At 35.5% G+C, this 21,727-nt stretch overlaps 1 long non-coding RNA gene across 17 annotated transcripts in view; it reads left to right on the forward strand.

Moving 5' to 3' along the window:
• The window catches only part of LOC105471083 (uncharacterized), a 76,227-nt gene extending 55,116 nt beyond the window's left edge, over positions 1-21,111 (forward strand). For 2 of the 17 annotated variants that reach the window (XR_980961.2, XR_011624814.1), the window contains 3 exons: positions 9,341-9,612; positions 17,854-17,904; positions 20,826-21,108. This is a non-coding gene — a long non-coding RNA (uncharacterized lncRNA). Of the gene's footprint in view, positions 1-5,976; positions 6,057-9,340; positions 9,613-12,922; positions 13,196-13,945; positions 14,145-14,965; positions 17,040-17,853; positions 17,905-19,994; positions 20,124-20,825 lie in introns of all 17 variants that reach the window. The other 15 variants (XR_011624820.1, XR_011624815.1, XR_011624818.1 and 12 more) reach the window with 15 other exon arrangements.
• Positions 21,112-21,727: the final 616 nt, after the last annotated feature.

The following is a 21,727-nucleotide window of genomic DNA, read 5'->3' on the forward strand; positions in this document are numbered from 1 at the left end:
TCTCCTCTGAGCCTTTAGTGGAGATTAAAGTAGCAGTTAAAGCTGGCTATGCCCAACAGTCAAGGCAAATTTTGTTTACAGGATGCTTCCTGTTACAGTGTTTGCATTATCTTAAAAAAACAGGCAATAAAATCTATCAACTGGAAAACTCTCGTTGTAAATGACTGTTTTAATCAGTATCTTCTGCTGAATAATCTTTCAAGGGCAGTCCAGTTTTGATATTAAGAAAGCTATCTGAAACCAGTCTCTAAGTATTTATTGAATTAATGATCAAACACCCAGAACACTGTTGGGCCCCCCAGTGGATACAAAAGTAGTATAAAAAGTCCCTGCCTGTGGGAACTTAACATCGATTCGTGGGGACAAATTAAGCCAATCTTTTTCAAATGGGGAATTAATATGTATGTTTCTGGATATAAATGTATCATGAGATCAGAGTTGGAGAAAAGCTGGACCTAATGTACTTTAATTTGGTGTCATGAAAGAACTAGAACTCGAATTGAGCCATAAAGAATTTTGAAAATGTGAAATTATAGGAGAGATAAAAAAGAAAATGATAAAGACAATATGGATAACAGAGAAAAAGTTGAATGAGATTCATACGAAGTAACAATTAGAAGTAACAATGGATGAAAATGTACAAAACACACTTAAGGCCTTGCAAGCTGAACAGAGTGGCTTAACTCATTGAGGAAGTCATTGTAGCTTAATGAACTGAGAATGAAATGAGATTGATTTTGCATATACTCCTGATGGATATAATTACAAAATTGTTTCCAGAGATAACTGGGAAGCCTGGAGATTACAACTTGCTGTAGTCTAAGGATAAAGAGATGAGATTCTAAATGAGGCAGTGGTAATGAAGTGGAATATAAAAGAAAGGAAATATATAGTTTATACTTAATATGAGTGATATTCATAGTAGCTTTTCCCTATTTTTCACTCCATCAACTGGTTGGTATTGGATATGAGTAAATTGAGAGGTTTTATGACCACCTTTGAAATTGGACAGTATTGTAGGTAATTCTGTTTTCCCTCATACCATGGTATCATGTCCCCAACTCCTTACTGTTGCCATTTTGCTTTTGTTATCTGGAGATAGGGAGCCCACTTTTCACCAGGTAGACTGCTTATTAATGCTCATGCTGCCCTCAGTTTCTCTCTTGGTCCCACAGAGTTCTACAGGCCTACATTGCTGCCAACTTTTAAATGCTTTTAGTTACTTTTCAAAATCCAATAGTAATATGCAAAATTTTTCTCAGGTTTTGATGTAGAAAGAAGTCTTGAGTTATTTGGTATCATCATCTTCTTTCTTCCTCAATCATATCTTTTTTTTTTCTACCCAGAATCATCTCTCCCCCAGTTCAGTATCTCCTTAAAATTGTCTCACTCAATCTGCCAAAGATCTTTCCCTGAAGTCAGCTCCACTCCTAACTACCTGTGCATGTTTGTATACTATAGTTTTATAACAGTGTCGGTGATTTTTTTAAAGGCCTCTGTTCTTAGCATACTTATATATACTTGCCTTTTTCTTTAAGAACTTAAAATATCTCTTTGAGGAAGGCTGGTGTGCAAATGTCAAGTGCTTTCTTATGTAGTAATTTGAGATTAAATGAGAAGAAAAAAAACCTCTAGCAATATTGAACATCATAGAGAAAAAAATCATGTTTAACTAGATCAAGCAATTTCAGCTTTCTTTCTTTTTTTTTTTTGAGAGCTTTTCTCCTCATATTAAACTATTCTGATAAACTGTGGCAATGAGAAGAAAAGGAAGATGTTAAAAGCTATAGCCAATAGGAGCTCCTCATTTTGGAAATAATTTTTGCTTTCAAGAATCAATACTAAAAATGTTCTTGTGAAAACTCTATGATTTAGCTGTCACAAAAAACTGTTTTTTCTCCATTTTGTGTTCTGTAGATTTTTTTCAATGCTGTTCTGGTTGAAAGCTTGATAGTCTAATAAAGTTGTCATATACAATCTGAGTGTAGAACTACAGAAACACTGATTTTGTAGAAAAGCATTCTGAGAACATAGACATTACTTAAATTAATATAGAGTACTGTAAGAAATTATGTCTTTTTATTAGACATTTAAATAATATATATTTTGAAGTTCAAAGTTCATATCTCTAAGAGTATCAGTATTTTCTTCAAGTTGTAATGACACTGAAATAAGTTATAGAATCTCAGCTTTCAGACTCATTAAATTGAGATATTAAAAAAAACTTTTCACAAATGAATTTCAGTGTAATCTTGTGAGGCATCAATAGTCAGAGTAATGCTACATGAGAATCTTCATTACTTTAAGAAAAATTTGCAGAACAAGTAAATAAGCCTTCAAAGTCTTTAGATAATTGGATATCAATACTACCATGTGAAACAGAAATGAATAAAGGCTTAATCTAAATGATTTGTGGCAATATTACTGCTATTAGGACTTAGGGATATCCCTAGCCCCTTTTCCTATTGTGCAGCCTCACCTATTTTCTTCCAGCTAGACAATTCACATACATTCTTTTCTCTGCAGGACATATTTTTTAGCTGGACTCCTCATCTTGCATTCTGTTTAATGCTACTTCTTCCTCAGAGATGCCCTCGCTCAATCTCCGGATTAATTATTATTTGTCAATAGCTCTGTGCTCTCTGTAGACTGCTAAATCTATGAGGACTGAAAGGAAGTCAGCTTTAGAGCTCCACGGTTGGCACACAGTACATTTTCCATAGGTACATCCTGAGTGAATATTTAACAAATAACCAGCATATTATTATCATCATTTTTCAGCTTCATTTTGTCCTTAGAATTATTTATGAATGGAAGTTTATAGATATAAATGCCAGCGTTTTTCAACTTTCTTTAAGCATAGGGCTCTTTTAGCATTTGGCAGCAGAAGTAGTCAGAAGTAGGTATACCTTTTCCCTGATTAACTTACTATACATAACTTTTATTAGCACAGTAAAATCTGTTGTATTTTGAAAAACAACTCAAATATAGAATAATGAATAACAATATAATTGGATTAATGCTTGTGGACTAATATTTTTTATTATCACTTAAAGGACACTTTCTAGATTTTCTGATCATTGTCATTTGGTTTATTATATTTTACCATATGACAAGCCTGCATATTTCCTTTCCCAACACATGCCTAATTTTCTCATTAGAATATGAGACCAGTCAAGTTTTGAGTCCATGACTATTTTGCTTACCAGAACCCACCATGAGCCTTAAACAAAGTAGAGGTTCAATCATTGTAGAAATGATAGTATACATTTCATGCAAAGCAGAGGAAATAGACTAAAAAAAACTTTCTGGGAAAACTCTTCAACTTTGCAGAGGAAACAATTTAGAACAGTCATCAGGAAGACACACTTGCAAGTGGCAAGGCCAAGGATCTAGTAAAGTGATTATATCATTGAAGAAATGGCATTAGGTTACTCTGCAACCTAAGGCAAAACTTAAAAGAGTTTGGCTCATAAGGTTTCAGAAATCTTAGCATGGGCTCAATGTAGAGCAGACTACTCATTCATTCTATCATTCAGCAACTCTTTATCAACCATCTATCATTAGTCAGATGCCGTTCTAGTTGTGGGGTTACAACTGATTATTATTGCTGTTACAAATATAAATTGATTATATGTTTAATGCACAAATTACTCAATACTACAAATGTAGTCACAGCAACCCACATACATTCCAAAAATTGTACTGTATCCATGTTGTTGTGGATTTCATTGCTCCTTTGGCCTGACCCTGCCCTGTTCTGTCAAAGAAGATAGGAGAACAATACCTTGTGGATTGAAGGCTTTATCTTATTTTGTTTCCTTTTCCCGGAGCCAAATACAAGCCTTGGCACACAAAAGCAGTTCAGTAAATGTGACTTTATAAGCAATGAATTTTTCTAGTCTTGCTCAGTTAATCAATTATCTGTGTAACCTAGAGGAAATCATGTTTCTCTCGGGTCTAAGTTTCTTTATCCAATAGATAGAATAGATGTCTACTTTATAGTTTTTTTCTCTTTCTGAGGAATAAATAATTGTGCAAATGGTTTGGTACAATTCCTGGAGCATAGTAATTATACAGAAACTATCCATTAATATTTTATTAGAAATAATATTAACACTTTCATGATTACTAAGTTTCCATATCAAAGATTTATTTGAAAGATAAAATTAAATTGTGAATGTGATTTCTAAAACAAATTCTAAAAAGCAATTGATTATTCTGACGCAGGTGACTCATGAATCACACTTTGAAAACCCTGACTTTAAGACATGTTATCGAAACTCTGAGGGGTACCACTCAATTGAATTCTTTCCATGGAGTTTAAAGCACCACTGGGTAGTAAGTGAAGCAATTGAATGGATTCATTAATTCTGTCAGATGACTAAGGAATCATGTGGTGCCTGCCACCTATGATTGACACAGCAGCAAATACAATCCACCACAACGACGGCCCTGCAGTAGTTTTCCAGCTAGAGTAGACTGTCTTATTTCAACTTTTGTAGAATAAAAAATTTAATCTCACAGTTTATCAATACATTTTTATAATGCAAAGAAAAAAATATAGGTGGGCCAGAAGTAGCAGTTGGTACCTTTTATCATTCTTAAACAGAGAAGAAATAACATTGGCTACATATTATGTATAAGTACTTTAGACCCTTTATGTATAATTTTTTCAGGATGGAGGCTGATTCAGTTACAACTTAATAAAATATAAAAAATAGTAATAACTACCTTTTATGCAGTATATAATGTGCCAAGAACACTATATATTATTTAAATTGTATTATATTATTTAATAATTTGTATAATATTATTTAGTATATAGTACTATTATCTATTTTGTATCAAAAATTAAAATTAAGAACCAGAAAAAAATTTTAAAATCCCCAATATAAAATATTTGGTTACTAAATGGTAGATTGAAATAAAAAATAAAAACAAGTATCAGCAACATTCAAATCTCAGATTTTTACTATAGCCCTGCATTGGCCCAAAGGAATAGCAGTGCTTAAATATATGTTACTAAAAGCCTGTTTATAAGTAACCATTGGGGATTTTTTTTCTGTTTAAAAAACATGATTTCTAAAATCTTGAGATATATTAAAACTGCAAAAGTGGCTATAAAATCAACATGTATGTTCTTGAATTTGTGAATTGACTGATTTGTCAGATTTATCATTTTTTTTCCATGTATTTCATTCAAACTTTCTAACAAGAGCAAACTCATGAAAACAACATGACAGTTCTGACAGGCATCTGTTTACTTCTCAGTTTGTTTCCTTGTTCTGATTCACTGGTCTGAAGAATTCTGGATTTAAGTAGCAAAGGGGGGCAAATGTGAACAGCACACTAAACTTCTCATCTTATTAGAACTCTTATCATTGCATACTCTTGGTTGCATTTACAGGATGTAAATGAAATTATTCCAGAATCACTCCCTTTTAAAACTCATTATAGGGTAGAACGAATGTTACTGCATGTTGAACACACCCGAGGGTAGATGAGCAATCAATGAGTTATCATCAGCCCACAATATTACCTATTTCATTAGGACAAAGAAACAAAATAGAGAAAAAAACAAAAGTAGCTGATAGAATAAAGAGGCCAACATAAATTATTAAAAATAACACATAAATAAAAAATACTGAATTTTATCAATACACAGGGTCCTGACAGGTAAATTCATATTTCTCTCATCACTACTTTACATATTCTCAGCAGAGTGAACTTTGATTAAAAGAGTAAAAATAAAAAGAGTTTAATATTAAATGTTTATGACAGTTTTTAAGTGGAAAAATTACATCAATATCGATTGGTATCATGGAATTTTATACAAAAAATTAGGTGAGATGTTCTGGAATTAGAGGTCACTCTCTATCTCTTGCATTTTTGTTAAAAGGAGATTCCATGTTGTGAAAGCTGATGCTTAGAAAGAGTAAAGATTCAATTATTCGTACTCTGCTGTACTTATAGGATTTAAAACCTGGATAAATTCTTGGAAACTCCTCTTCTATTACCCTTTTAGATATAGAGAAGAAAACTGACGTCCTAAGGTAAAATGACTTTTTTGAATTAATTGGCACAATACTTCTAAAACTAGAGCCTTCTTGTTCCTATGCTAGCATTTTCCAAAGAGTGACCCATAGAATTTTTGTTATACCAGATTATTTAAGGAAATATAAAGATATGCCAATTCATGACTCTCATTTGAAGTAACCATTCACTATATATATAAATGATATAGATTATTTTAATAGGTAAGATGTTCCCAAGGAGTAAATACAAAAACACTTAACAATAGGCCTCGTGTGGTGGTTGACGCCTGTAATCCCAGCACTTTGGGAGGCCAAAGCAGGCGGATCACAAGGTCAGGAGTTTGAGATCAGCCTGGCAAACGTGGTGAAACCCCGTCTCTACTAAAAATACAAAAATTAGCTGGGTGTGGTGGTGGGCTCCTGTTATCGCAGCTATTTGGGAGGCTGAGGCAGGAGAATTGTTTGAACCTGGGAGGCAGAGGTTGTGGTGAGCTGAGATAGTGCCACTGGACTCCAGCCTGGGCAACAAAGCGAGACTCCATCTCAAAAAAACAAAAAACAAAACAAAACAAAAAAACAATAAAAATCTGTCTTCTACCCTAAACTTAATTAGTTACCTAGATTCCCTTAGTTACCTAGATTCCCTTCCATGCTCAACCACAGACGCTATTGTTGCTAATGTCTTAGGTATTTTCCTAGAGTGCTTTTATACAAAAGCAAATATAAATATTTATTTTGTTTTATCACTCATACACTCATACACGAATAGTGGCTAGTGATTAAAATGTTCTGCACTCTTACTTTTTTCACTAAACTATAACTTTTGAATTACATAATAATTGTAACTTTTGCTTTTTTTTGCAATGTCTGATAGATTGTTCCCTACTAATACATAGAGAGCTTCCTTGTTGTTTTATACAGATATGTATATAATTTTTGCTAGCGTGCATGTACTGAGCATTTACGTTACCTCCAATTTTTTGCTAATGAATATGATTGACCATAAAAACCATTGTACAGTTCATCATTAGGTACTTGCATGGCTATATCTAGAAAAAGTTCTAGAAGTAGGATATCTGGTTAAACATAATCTATAGCGGTTGTAGTGGTTGTAGTGATAATGTATGAGAGTATCCTGTTTCTCCACAGGTACATAATTGACACATATTAGGATTTTCAAATCATATTGTTTCTAAAAAAGGATATTTAGGCACTGTTTTAATAGGCCTATTTATATTAGAATTGTGGTTAACTAGCTTGTCGTATGTTTATGAGCCATTTTTCTCTCTTTCACTGTGAATTTCCTAGTCAAAATTAAAACTTATTTTTCATTGTTACTAACCATCTTGTTATACGTTTGCAGTTCTTATATATTAGAGAGAATAGCACTTTGTATTTGACAGAAATTGGGAGTATTGTCTTGTCCTCAGTTTATCATTATGCTTTGAATCTGTCTATAAATTTTTCTTAATGCAAACTTTAAAAAAATGTGCTGTTTCTCTCTCTGTATATATATATATACACACAAGCACAAATATATATATATGCTGCTGGACTTACAAAAATCATTAGAAAGGATTACCTGGTTAGATTAAATCTTTGACTCATTTTTTTATTTACCTCATTGTACAGTGTCAGATTTATATTAATCCTATTTTTTTTGCTCTAATGTCTCTTCATTAATCAGAGTATGATACGATAAATAACTTATATTTTCCTACTGAGCTGAGATGCCATGTTAATAACTTACTACATTCTCATATGTGACTGGGTCTATTTATGATTTTTATTTTCTTCTATTGTCCTCCCTGAAAGCTTATGTCTCAACACTATACTTATCTAATTATTAGAAATTTATAATGTTTTATTGCATGAAACGATTAGGATGTATACATTATTTTTCAAAAATGTCTCTAATTTTCTTAGTTGTTTCTTCACAGAAAATTTAGAATTAGTTTGTTTAGTAAAATAAATAAACTGCCAGCTAGTGTTTGGTATTTTCATGAGTATCATATTAAATTTATGAATTACCCCAAAAAAGATCTATTTTAATATGTCTTTCTATTCAAGAATGTGTTATGTCTTGCTTTTTTTCAAGACTTCTTTTGTTTAGTGAGAATTCTTCATGTTGTGCACACTCCTAAATATGTTATTAATATTTTAATAAAAGTTGGAAATTCCTTGCAGCATATTGTATGTAGAAATTATTAATTTACATACATTAATTTTACATTAAAAAGACTTATAACATCATTTTATTTTTGGATTAGTGTTTTAACTGATTCTCTTGGGACTTCCAGGCATACAGTTGTGTCATATTCACATGTATATCAACTTCCTTTTTTTTCTACAAAGTTTTTCTTCTTTTAATTGAGTTGACTAGTATTAAATACAATATTTAATAACAGCAATGAGAGTAGGCATTTGTCATTCATTTTTTACATTAATAGAAATGTCTTTAATATTTTCCCATAAAACATGATGATGGGTTTGGGCCTGAGAATAATCTATTTTATAAAGTAAAAGATTATATATATACTCATTTTGTAATTTTTATCCAAAATTTTGCTGAATTTTTAGTTTCTATAGCAATCATGTATTTTTATAAATACTAATATTTTAGATTATATGAATACTGATACTGATATTAAAACATTTTTAAGTTCCTAAAAAAACTTATCTAATTATGAGGGCTATTATTTTAATAAGCTATGTATTAATTTTACATTATGAATTTTCCTATACCAAAGATAAAAGTGCCCTATGATTTTTTGGTAAAGTTATAGTCAGGTTTTTAATCAAGATTATACTCATTTGTATAGGATTTGGGAAAATTTCTTCTTTAGGATAATTTTAAGCCTTCAGTTGACACAAAAACCTCAATTTACAATTATAGCACATCTATCTTGTTTTCTACTTAATAAAGATAAACTATAATTTAATTGGCAATCAAAATGGTTCCTCTTTTTTATTAACATCTGAGACAGTTTTGGACACCAGGAAATTATCTTTCCAAGTAGCATTATGAGAATATTAAAAGAACTTATCCCTTTTTAACACACATTTTAAGTTAATTCCTAAAGATGATAATGGGAGAAATACATGCATCCACTTAATATTTACCATGGTAGATAAGAAAGGAAGAGGGTGTTTAATAATTCAATGATGACTTAAAAGAAAATGGCTCTAAACTCTGTAACTGAAAATGGAGTACATATTTCTGTTAAGTTGTTTAATTAATCAGTGAGCTCTAAAGTTAATTCTTCATTCAAATAATCAGTTTTTTTTTTTTTTCCTTCAAGTTTTATGGCCCCTGCATTTTGAGAATGCAACTGCATATGAGAACCAAACTTCTTGGAAATTCTAACGGGCATGTCATAGGCAGCCTAGCTACTTTAACAGAGCATTTCAATCAGCCTTTCCCCACGGTTTGGCCAAATAATTAATATGTTTCCTGGCAACATACTGAGAAAGAAAGCTGGTATAGAATCATTCTAACAACAGACCAAGATGAGAGAAGAAGCCAAATCTACTCCATTTCTCAACCTTCAGTCTTCTTGCATATGGGAAAAAGGTATGTCCTCAATTTCAAGTATGTTTGAAGATTTAACTGTCACTCATGTTTAGAAATTTTAATTTTTGGATTGACACTTTGTTTTACTCTGGAATGATCAGAAAAGTTTGAAACTGCACAATTACAATTCACAAAAAGGGGAAAAACAGTTTTAATTAGTAAATTTAACCAGAAGTTGAGCTTCATGATATTTAAAAGGATAGTGGGTTTTATGATTACTCTTCATAGATTCTGTCTGTTCAATTTTTAAATTACTATATCTGATATTTTGCATGAGTTTGTTCATTAGATAGGATCTGGACATTTAAAAATAAAACTAAAAAACACATTGTTCAATATACAAAGATACAAAACCAACTTCTAAGTTTGCCTTTTGGGTTTTCCAGATAGTCCTTTAAAGCAATTTATTTTCAACGTTTCTCCAGACATCAATTTTCAAGTTATTCAAGGAGTGGACAATGCTCCTTTTCTCCAGACATCAATTTTCAAGTTATTCAAGGAGTGGACAATGCTCCTTAACAATGTGTTTTGGCGCTGATACTAGCTTGATTTCTTGGGTGTGGTGTGGCAAATACTGATTTGGGTGCTATAAGAGATTATTTTAAAAGTGTACTGTATATGCTTTTAACTTCTTCAAATACAAATCTGTATCAAGAAGGATACAGCAATAACTGTAAACTTTATAGGATGCTCATAAATCAGTACACATTTTTAGTTATTTCTCTATAAAAGCATACTTTGGTAATGATGAATAACATTTTCTCTTTTCTGTTATTTTGTGGGGCCATGTCTGGCCATGAATGAGAAAACACATCTAACCTCTCATGTATTTTGGCAAGAAAAGTATTGACCATTGGAGTCAAGGAGCAGGCCACTGAGAAAAAAATCAATCCATTTATTTTTTGGATAGTATAACTCAGTTGGTATGGCCATAATGTCCAAGCACTTATATTTGAGCAGGAAACTGACACCAATGAAAATGCTACTGTTACAATGCATATCAAAAACACATATTGAAAATATTGTTAATGGAGATTTATATGAAGCTCTTTCCTGACTTATTCCATTTTTTAAAATCAATAGCTTTGTTGTATCCAACAGAGGATTTAGCAGGAAGGATAAAATTATAGATGAGAGTTTTGAATATTTCAAAACAATGAGACAAGTGAAACTCTCATACATGTTAGCAGGAGTGTAACTAGCTCTACTTCCTTGTAAAGCACTCTCACATTCACCTATTATTGGGGGAACCCACCCCCAATAGTTAACATGGGTTCTTTTCTATTTCCCTAAGCATCGGCTGATCTGAGAAATAAAGGGAAAGAGTACAAAAGACAGAAATTTTAAAGCTGGGTGTCCAGGAGAGACATCACATGTCAGCAGGTTCTGTGATGCTCCCTGAGCCATAAAACCAGCAAGTTTTTATTAGCAATTTTCAAAAGAGGAGAGTGCACAAATAAGGTGTGGGTCACAGAGATCACATGCTTCACAAGATAATAGAATATCACAAAGCAAATGGAGGCAGGGCAAGATCACAGGACCACAGGACGGGGTGAAATTAAAATTGCTAATGAAGTTTCAGGCACGCATTGTCATTGATAACATCTTATCAGGAGACAGGGTTTGAGAGCAACTTGTCTGACCAAAATTTATTAGGCGGCAATTTCCTCATCCTAATAAGACTAGGAATGCTACAGGAGACCAGGGCTTATTTCATCCCTTGGGTCATAGAAGACAGCCTCCCAGAAAGGGGCCATTTAGAGGCCTACCCTCAGGGACGCATTCTCTTTCTCAGGGATGTTCCTTGCTGAGAAAAAGAATTCAGCGATATTTCTCCCATTTACTTTTGAAAGAAGAGAAATATGGCTCTGTTCTACCTGGCTCACTGGCAGACAGAGTTTAAGGTTATCTCTCTTGTTCCCTGAACGTTGCCATTATCTTGTTCTTTTTTCAAGGTGCCCAGATTTCATATTGTTCAAACACATGTGCTCTACAAACAATTTGTGCAGTTAATGCAATCATCACAAGGTCCTGAGGTGACATATATCCTCCTCAGTTTATGAAGATGATGAGATTAAGAGATTAAAGTAAAGACAGGCATAGGAAATCACAAGGGTATTGACTGGGGAAGTGATAAGTGTCCATGAAATCTTCACAATTTATGTTCCGAGATTGCAGTAAAGACAGGCGCAAGAAATTATAGAAGTATTAATTTGGGGAACTAATAAATGTCCATGAAATCTTCACAATTTATGCTATTCTGCCATAGCTTCAGCTGGTCCCTCTGTTCAGGGTCCCTGACTTCCCTCAATAACCTATCATCATTTCAATGGACAGATTCCTTGACTCAGAAAATGTACTTCTTAGAACATACACTGTAGGTGCAATCACACAAATTCATGAAGAAATAAGCTTAAAAACATGCATTGCGGCTGGGCATGGTGGCTCACAACTGTAATCCCGTCACTTTGGGAGGCTGAAGCAGGCGGATCATGAGAGATCAAGATCATCCTGGCCAATATGGTGAAAACCCATCTCTACTGAAAATACAAAAATTAGTTGGGCATGGTGGCACATGCCATAGTCCCAGTTACTCAGGAGGCTGAAGCAGGAGAATCACTTGAACCCAGGAGGTGGAGGTTGCAGTTTAACACAATCACACCACTGCACTCCAGTCAGTCTGGCAACAGAGAGAAACTCTGTCACAAAACAAACAAACAAGCAAACAAACAAACAAACAAACAAAAACATTCATCGCAGGATTTTTATTAGAGCACAATTTGAGAAAATCCCAAATGTCATTAGGAGAATGTAGGTTGAATAAATTATAGTAATTCATAAAAGAGAATACTATCTTCTTCCCACTGGGGAAAAAAGGGAACACTCACTACAAACTGATAATGGACAAACTTTAAGCTATTTTGTTAAGTGAAAATAAGAGAAGAACATAAAATTTGTTATAAGACCATTTGTATGAAAATAACAAAATGTGATAAATATGAACATATGCCTATATAGTATAATAGAATAGCACAGTCTATCTCTACAAGGAATCCCTAAAAGCTGCTAGTAGGCCTCTGATCAGAGTAATTCAGAGACTGGAAAACTGGGAAGAAAGGGAGGGACTAGAAGGAAGAAACACAGCTGAAAGGGACTTCTATGCTTTAAACCCTGTTCAGCTGGTGAGAACTGACACATCAGTTCTCTGAATAAATACTCAGAGAAAAGAGCCTTTAGTCACTCACCTAATTTTTGTTGAACATCTGTCTTATATAGACATATATTTAATCTGATTCCCTTGTCTTTTCAGCAGAATTATAAAAATCTCCTTGAAGTACAGATTCTTTCAGCTACCTTTCTTATTAAGGAGGACAAGGAAAAACAGTCAAAAAACTGTTGTTCTCCAACAATGTTCTTTATTTTTGTTCACTGAAATCTTGCCGGATGATCACCTCAATTTGACAGAAAACACTTTGGTATATGATGTGGCGCTTACAGGCTGATAGAACTTGAGAAGGGGAGAACTGCTTCACTGTCACCTCTGATGCTGAACACATTCTGAGGATTCAATGTGACAATTGAGGTTGATGCTCTCTGATTATTCTTTTGTCTTCTCAGGTTTATATGGAGCCCATAGGGATATTCAAGACAATCAGGTTCTCCAGGGTGATATAAACAAACATTACAATTACTATAAGACAATTATTCCAACTTTATTGAATTTACCACTAGAACCACTATTGGATCCTTTGATATGACCTGATGTGGGAAAGCCCATCTTTTATCAAAAGCTGTTTCTGTTATTTTTGTTGTTGTCATTGTTGTTTTAATCCAAGATGTCTAACTAGAGATATTGGATGCCAGTTGTCTACAGAAAGCAGAACCAAAGTTACAGGTGAATAATCATGGTCTGAGTGAAATACTGAAGGAACAGTGCCAGAACCTATCCAAGAATACATGGGAAGAATCTGGGGTGCAGAAAAAGAAGGAAGCAAGAGTTTAGCAGAGATTGACCCCTGTGAACTCAGAGGCCTTAGAAAGGGCAGGTGGGGGTATATTTTGCTCTCCTAACTCCTGCAGCTGGCTGCCGACTGCCAAACTATCTGAGAGCACCTCTTTCTTTGCTAGCCCAAGTATTGTTGTGGGTGGCAATTTGGGAACTTCTTGAGGGCAGAATGCTGGGTGGCCAGGTGGCATAAGTTCACCCACTGAGCTGCCCCCAACACTTGAGCTGAGGTAGAGGGCACCATACTGGTTGTGCATCCATTGTGTGCCTCTATCCTGCCCAGGAATTCTCAGCCCTTATGTCTCTGCATCCCTATATCATCCACAGATATTTCCCAGAATTACTTCAGACTGTGACAACTGCAAAGGTCTGGTGGGACCCTGGGGTGCTGCAGGTTCCTAGAGTTCAACCCTCATGGTAGGTTGTCTCTAGGGGAAGGATACAGCAAACCAAAGCACCCTCTGGGACAAAGGAAGCCAGATTGTGCATCTCTTCTGCCAGATATCTCCCCAGTTGTGAGAAGAAGGTAAATGCATCCCTCCCAGCAGAGACAAGGGTACAGTTCTGGGCTCTACAGGAGCCAGAGTATGATTCTACACCAACAGAAAGGTGGCACCAGTGCCCAGGAGTAGATATGGATAGAGGAACTTCTACCTACCCCCACCCACTGCTGCAAATATGGCCATAGTTGTTCTCACTGGGGGTTGGGATGGATGCACCTAGGAAAACATGTCCAAGGTTATGCGGAGGGGTGGGTGGCTGCACCCCCACTGGCAGTGTGCCCACCAGCCAGGACTTGCATGAAGGGTGAGGCAGGAAGTGGGGCACAGTGGCAGACACACCAAAAAGGTCACACTAGCTCTCTAGTAATAGACTCTAAGCAAAATGGAAATTGTGAAATGACAGATAAAGAATGTAAAATATGAGTTGTAAGGAAGCTCAATGAGATCCAAGAGAAAGTTGAAAACCAACACAAAGAAAAAAAATTCAGGATGTGAATGAAAAATTTACTAAAGAGATAGATAGAATTAAACAAAAAACATAACTAGAAATGAAAAATTTATTGAAGGAATCACAAAATATAGTCTAAAGTTTTAACAATAGGCAGACCAGACTAAACAGGAGAGTGTCAGAGCTTAGACAGGCCTTTTAAACTAATCTAGTCAGAAATAACTAAAAAAGAATTCTAAGAAATGAACAAAGCTTCTAAAAAATATGGAATTATGTAAAGCAACCAAACCTACTACTTATAGGTATTCCTGAGGGCAAAGGAAAAATAAATAGTAACAAGCTTAGAAAACCTATTTGAGGGACTGATTCTGAAGTACTTCCCTGGTCTTCCTACAGAGTTACATATTCAGATACAAGAAGCTCAAGGAACACCTGGGAGATACTTTGCGAGACGAACCTCATCAAGAAATATAGTCATCAGACTATCTAAAATCAATATGAAGGAAAAAGCTGTAAAAGCAGTGAAAGAGAAGCATCTAATAACTTATAAATGAAATCTTATCAAATTAACAGTGCACTTCATAGCAGAAGTCTTACAAGCCAGGATCCTATTTTGTCCTCTAAGAAGAAAAAAAAAAAGAAAAAAAAAATCTGCCCGTCAATAATTTTGTAGCTTGCCAAACCAAGCTTTATAAATGTAGAGATAAAGTATTTCTCAGACAGTCACATGCTGAGGGAATTCATCTCCACTGGCCTGGTTCTACAAGAAATGCTTGAAGGAGTTCTAAACATGGAAATAAAAGGATGATACTTCCTGTCCTAAAAGCACATAAAAGTATAAAACTATCAGATCCTATAAAGCAGTTACACAATTGACACTAAAAACCTGTTTATTTGCCACACACAACTGCCTATATCACTGACCCAAACTTTGAAGTGCTATTTGCTTCAATTTCCAGGCAAATAGACTCTCTGTACACTCAGTACCTTACCCACTTGGCATTCCCTTCATTTTCTCCATAGATTCAAAATGAGCCTTTTCATTGACCTGCTTTCTGTTGATTTCCAACCTATTTCTTTGATGTATATCTGTAAGCTTTTCTAAATCTAGGAATTGGCTAAATATAATGCATGATGGACTGAGTTGAACACCAGAATTAAGGATAAGATGCTCAGATTTACTAAACAAGTTATGGCCTACTTATGTGGGCTATGATTCCAATAACAGTTTAATTTTCAAAGACTTCACTATATTGTTTTGATTTGCCTGGTACTTGTGGTACCACTGGTGCTCCCACTGGTCTTTGCTGATGCTGTCTAGAGAGGCAGAAAGGTGACCCCAGTGTGGCCACCTGGTGTATTCTGAAGGAGAGGAGTCGAGTCCCCGGACTGTGGTATAAAAAGTCTTCCCTGTTAGATGCTTGTTGTGACAATTCAATGTCTGTCTGTTGGGGATAGATAGTGGCTCCCCAATTGCTTGTTGTGCTGTGATCTTCTGCTGTATTTTCTTTTTCTTTTTTTGAGGCAGAATCTCACTCTGTCACCCAAGCTGGAATGCAGTGGCGCAATTTCGGCTCCCTGCAACCTCCACTTCCCAGGTTCAAGTGATTCTTCTGCCTCAGCCTCCCGAATAGCTGGGACTACAGGCACGTGCCATCATGCCTGGCTAATTTGTTGTATTTTTAGTAGAGATGGTTTTTCACCATGTTAGCCAGGATAATCTTGATCTCTTGACCTCATGATCCGCCTGCCTCGGCCTCCCAAAGTGCCGGGATTACAGGCGTGAGCAACCGCAACCGGCCTCTGCTGTATTTTTTATTTGTAATTTGATTTTGAGGTTTCTCTCCTGAGAGTGGGTATAAAGTATAACCCCAAAAGGGCTTCAGGGGAGGCTGTTGTGTATGTTTAGAGTGTGCCCTTCAAGGGATACCTCTTTATCCTGGAGAACAGTTTAATACGTAAGTGTCAACCTGTGACTAGGTGTCCCTCTCAAATAAAACTTGTTTATTCTGGAAGACCCTTTCATGGCTTTTGCCTGACCTGTGTCCAGTTTACATCTACCCATATAATCACTCTCTTACAGAGCACTAACTTGGAAAGAATTTAGGTTCAGGTGTGTTGGTCAGATAAAACACAGAGGAAGCAACACAACACAACACATTAAATAACAGAAGCAGGTTTATTACTGACAGTTCCCAGAGAGAAGTTGGGTGGCATACCTTGCAGGTCCAACAGGAAGGGGGGCTGATTTCTGGGATATGCACTCTCAACAAGCAGGTGGGGAGCAAGTTAAAGAGAGAGGGGTCTGTGGGATGAAGCCTTTATCGGGGTTCCAAGTGTTACCCAAGCATGCTTTCCTCAGGGAATTTTAATTGGGTTTTGGGCAAGTAGGTATGAGATCCTTGGAGACACACCGTGACTGAGAAGTGATCCCTGAGGCACATCTGCACATTCCACACGTGATATGGAGGTGAGTGAGACAAGTGGTTTGATCTAGCTGTCTCACTGGAAACTGATCACCAGGAAGTGGTTGTATAAGGTAGATATCTGGATTGTCAATATTGAGGAACTGGGAGAAAGCAGAGACCTAGAAACCGTCAAGGGTGACTAAACCCTGCTTTTGGCATAAGAAAACTAAACCTATACTCAAAATGGATCCTGAGGCAACATAAAACTATAATAATTCATTACATCTTCCTGCAGGTTTCTCTCTCCTCCCCTGTGATCTCATCAGCTTCTCTAGCATCTCTATTCCCGGTAGTGAATTCACAAGACTAGCAAGGAAAGAGAGTATTCACTCTGACTACTTATTGTTAGTGGAGCTCCCAATCGATTTCCCTTGCTAAATCTGCCAGGGCTAACATGGTGTTTTATGTACAGTTCCCATTTTGTCTGAGAGAGAGAAATGGGCCTACCTGGAATGCCTTCTGCTCCTAGTTTGAGTGTTGGAAAACCTCAGACCCAGGTGATCATTTTCTGCAATGCTTGGATCCCAAATCAGTTTGCATTCTGCCTATAACCCTTTGGAGTTCCTTTGTTTCCCTCTCCCCTATTTCCAGCGTTTTTGGTTGTACATAGCAGTTACAATTAGGGGAAAATATGTGTATGCCTTCTCGTTCTGTAACTGAAGTTTCAATAAATGTTAGGTAAGACAGTAAGTTTTATGATATCCCTCTACAAATGCTCCTTAGAGTCCTCTCCTGTAATATAAATGCACAGCATGCTAAAAATAAACTTCCAAAGATATTTGTTATTATAATGTTATTGACATTCTTTGTTTATAGAGAACCATATTCTAGGAACTTCTAGAAAATTCAAGGTTTTAGCCATGTAAGGTAAGTACAGGTAAATGTGGAACAGCCTTTCTGGTTATCCTCAAGAGAACAGCTACTGGGTTTCCTAATTCCCATAAGTTAAGATATACCTATTTTCCTAAACCTGAGATCGTTTTATCTTTTAATCCTTCAGAATCATAAATTATTTCTTTCTACTTTTTTAGACAGTCTTGCTCTGTCGCCCAGGCTGGAGTGCAATGGTGCAATCTCAGCTCACTGCAACGTGGGAGGCTCACTCCCTCCCAGGTTTAAGCTATTCTCCTGCCTCAGCCTCCCGAGTAGCTAGTATTACAGGCACCCTCCACCATACCTGGCTAATTTTTGTATTTTTAGGAGAGATTGGGTTGGCCAGTCTGGTCTTGAACTCCTGACCTCAAGTGATCTGTCCACCTCAGCCTCCAAAACTGCTGGGATTACAGGTGTAAGCCACCATGACCAGCCAGAATCATAAATTATTTCTTAATATTTAACCCAAGTTCCTAGTCTCTTAATGAAAAGAAAGTTTTCCTGTCTAGATATTCTTTTCCAATCAAGTAGAAGTCAATGAAGTACGTAGTGGATTAACTACCAAAAATGTCACTTTTATCATGGGTTCTGTTCAGACCTCTAAATACTAAAGAAAAAAAATATATATACAATGGACCCAAGCTATGCTTTGTTTCAAAATGTTTATCTGTGAGGCAGCTGAAAGTGTTTTATTATTTTGCAAATGAGCCAGGAGTTTGTCTCATAGTCAGCTTTTCATCCTGTCATTTTTATCTACATCAAACAGAAGGTGCTAGTATTGTTTTACATAACATACCAGAAAGCTCAAGATGAATGTGATAGTCAGAGAGATTCAGAGAGGCTGACATAGTTTCCAAAAGAAGAAACTATAAAGAGGCTGGTTTCTACGTGGAATCACTGAAATAGAGAATTATACTGGGTGTGATAATAAAAGAAACATTGCAAACATGCCAAGAGAATTTTAATATTCTATTTTGCACCTGAAACTAGAATATTATAAAATTGGATTTAGGAAAAGGCAACATTAGAATACAAAAGTAAGCATTTAAAATGGTTTAAATATATTTTGGCATATTTTATCTTATTATCCTCATAATCAAATAACTTAATTTCTACATATTCTGTATTTTCCTTTTACTTCCCTATTTCTAGACAACTTTAACCTGGTATGTTCCATCATCATAGGTCATTTTGTTTATGCATTTAGCTCACAAGAACTCAGGAAAGGGAAAGTGAATTCATATTTAATGATCACCTTCCATGTACCAGCAACTGAGTTCACCGCTATTTCTCCTCCTCCTCCTTAAGACAACAAAAATGAACCTCAAAGATGTTAAATAATTACTCATTGACTTCACAAACAAAAGTGGAGAAATTCATATGAATATCTAATTGTCTAGTTCAGAGACCATGCTTTTTTCTTTAAACTATACTATTTCCATATTTCACCCCAATCACATAATTAACTAATTTGTTGATCCTCAAAATAATTTTTAGTCCCTATTAATGGTGAAATAATAAGTATTGTAGAATTTCCTTGCTTATAAGTGGTATTTATTGGTGATAGTCTGAGATTAGTATATAATTGTTTGCCATTTAGTTACTATTTTAACAAACATTCATTAAACAACTTCTAAATCACATACATCATGTTGGAGATATAATGAGAACTACATTTTAATCACAACAGATTTCATTACGTAATATCAAAGATTTATCAACAAACAATGCTATTATTCAAGCAGAACTCTAAGAAGTTTTATTTGAGCACTGAAAAAAATTATTTTGAGGCATGCAAATATCATGAAGAAAGTAACATTCGGGTTAAGTTTTGAAAGATGAGTATGCATAGAATATAGTGAAAGGGTAATTCAAGCAGATAGGAAAATACAAGCAAAGGCCCTAAAAATTAAATTACGTGATGTAATTCAGACATAGCCAGTTGTGTCGTCTTCTTCCCCTCCCCCTCCCCCTCCCCCTCCCCCTCCCCCTCCTTCTCCTTCTCCTTCTCCTTCTCCTTCTCCTTCTCCTTCTCCTTCTCCTTCTCCTTCTCCTTCTTCTTCTTCTTCTTCTTCTTCTTCCAGGGAAGCATAGGAGAAAGTGAAAGAAGAAGGACTGGAGAGATAAGTTGTTGCCACATTATAAAGGGCTTTGCATGTCTAATGAACTGCGATGACTTTACAGGGAGACTCTGAAGGATTTTAAGCAGAGAGGTATCATAATATTATGGGTAGCTCCCTACTTCTATACACAGTGGCTCTTATTCTAGGTATTATGATGTTTGTGTCATCACATTGCAATGTTTTTATGCTAACAATGAGTTAGCAAATATTTTCCTTTAAAAAATAAATTAGTAATTGTATAAGATTATTACTTTAAGTGTTTCTCACTCAGGCACTCAGACATGCTTTCTAATGTAAGAGAAAAGGAGATTATAGTTATCTAGGTGTTGTGCATGACCAGCAGTGTATTTTATCAAAACAACATTTATTATTTCGGATCCTAGACAATGTGTCTCATATGTATATGATTGAAATATTACTGTAGGAAAGAGAAAAATATAAAAACCACTCCAGTAGAATAGTGAAGGTGTAAAATAGCAAATCAGATGAGAACAATGATTTCATTACTAAATATGGTTTCTTGTCCTCTAAGCTTCGTTGTACCCTATTGTGAGGTCTTCTTTCTCATCCAAAGCAGCAAGAGTAGACAGTTTTCTAGGGCAGTGAACAGAGCTGTCAAGTCCTTGGCTCTTGCCACTGGCATAGAAAGTACCATCTAACACTAGTATCTCAGAGATAATTGGCAGTCACTTAGACCCACAGACTGTCCAGTCTGCATCTGCGGATTTCTCTTGAACATCTTATATAGCCTGTGACCAGAATATTTATAATTTTTTCTTGTTTTGTCTTTAGCATGGGACAATTGCCTCCACTATCAGCAGCTAACATTTCTGGACCTCACACCTTGGTCAGTTCCCCAATTGACCACTCCAGGTGAAGAGTCTGCATCACCCTCTATCCTGCCTCCATTACAGATAAAAAGTGGATCTTGGACCCATATCAATGAATTAATGATGTGAAAGATGTCACTTGGAGCTGTCTAAAGTGATCCTAGACGAGATAAATAAAAATCTTTTACTGTACCCTGACAATGTGGAACACATCACCCTTACCCAGCACTCTACTGAATAAAACTACTTTTTACATAGCAGGGAGTTCCTTTTTCCTTTTAATTTTCAATTCCACAGACTACTCTGCCTGTCATGGACTGCATCCTTTCTACAGTGAAGAGAATGAACCATTGTGGTAATTGAAGAGGAATTTCCCTGTGTTTTTAAATCCACATATATTTGATTAGCATTTTTATAAGTAAATAGGTAGTAATTAGCAGGTAAACTTTGGAGAGATGCTACAAGGCTCACTGAATACATTACAGAAATCAATTCTTCTGGTACAGTGATTGTCTAGTTATGGCACATTGACCTCTGGAAAGTTTCTCAAGAGAAATGTAGATCTTATTTATATTAGTGATATTTTACTGATGATGCCAAAATAATGGCATTCATTTTGGAGCAATGAGGTAGAATAAGCTTTTAAAGAATAAGCCCCTTTTTACCTTAATAAATAGAATTAGGTCATGGAGGATTGGATTTGAGAGGAACCACAATGATAATATCAGGCAGTCTTTGAACTCATAGGAGTAGATATTGAGAGAGAAAGTGGTGAAATGGTTGAGAGTATGAACCAGGAAACCAGACTATAAAACTAGTTGGATTTTAATGCCTTCTAAATATCCATGTAACATTGAGCAAGTG

Source organism: Macaca nemestrina, chromosome 6, assembly GCF_043159975.1.
Source record: "Macaca nemestrina isolate mMacNem1 chromosome 6, mMacNem.hap1, whole genome shotgun sequence".
Taxonomy (NCBI): Eukaryota; Metazoa; Chordata; class Mammalia; order Primates; family Cercopithecidae; genus Macaca; species Macaca nemestrina.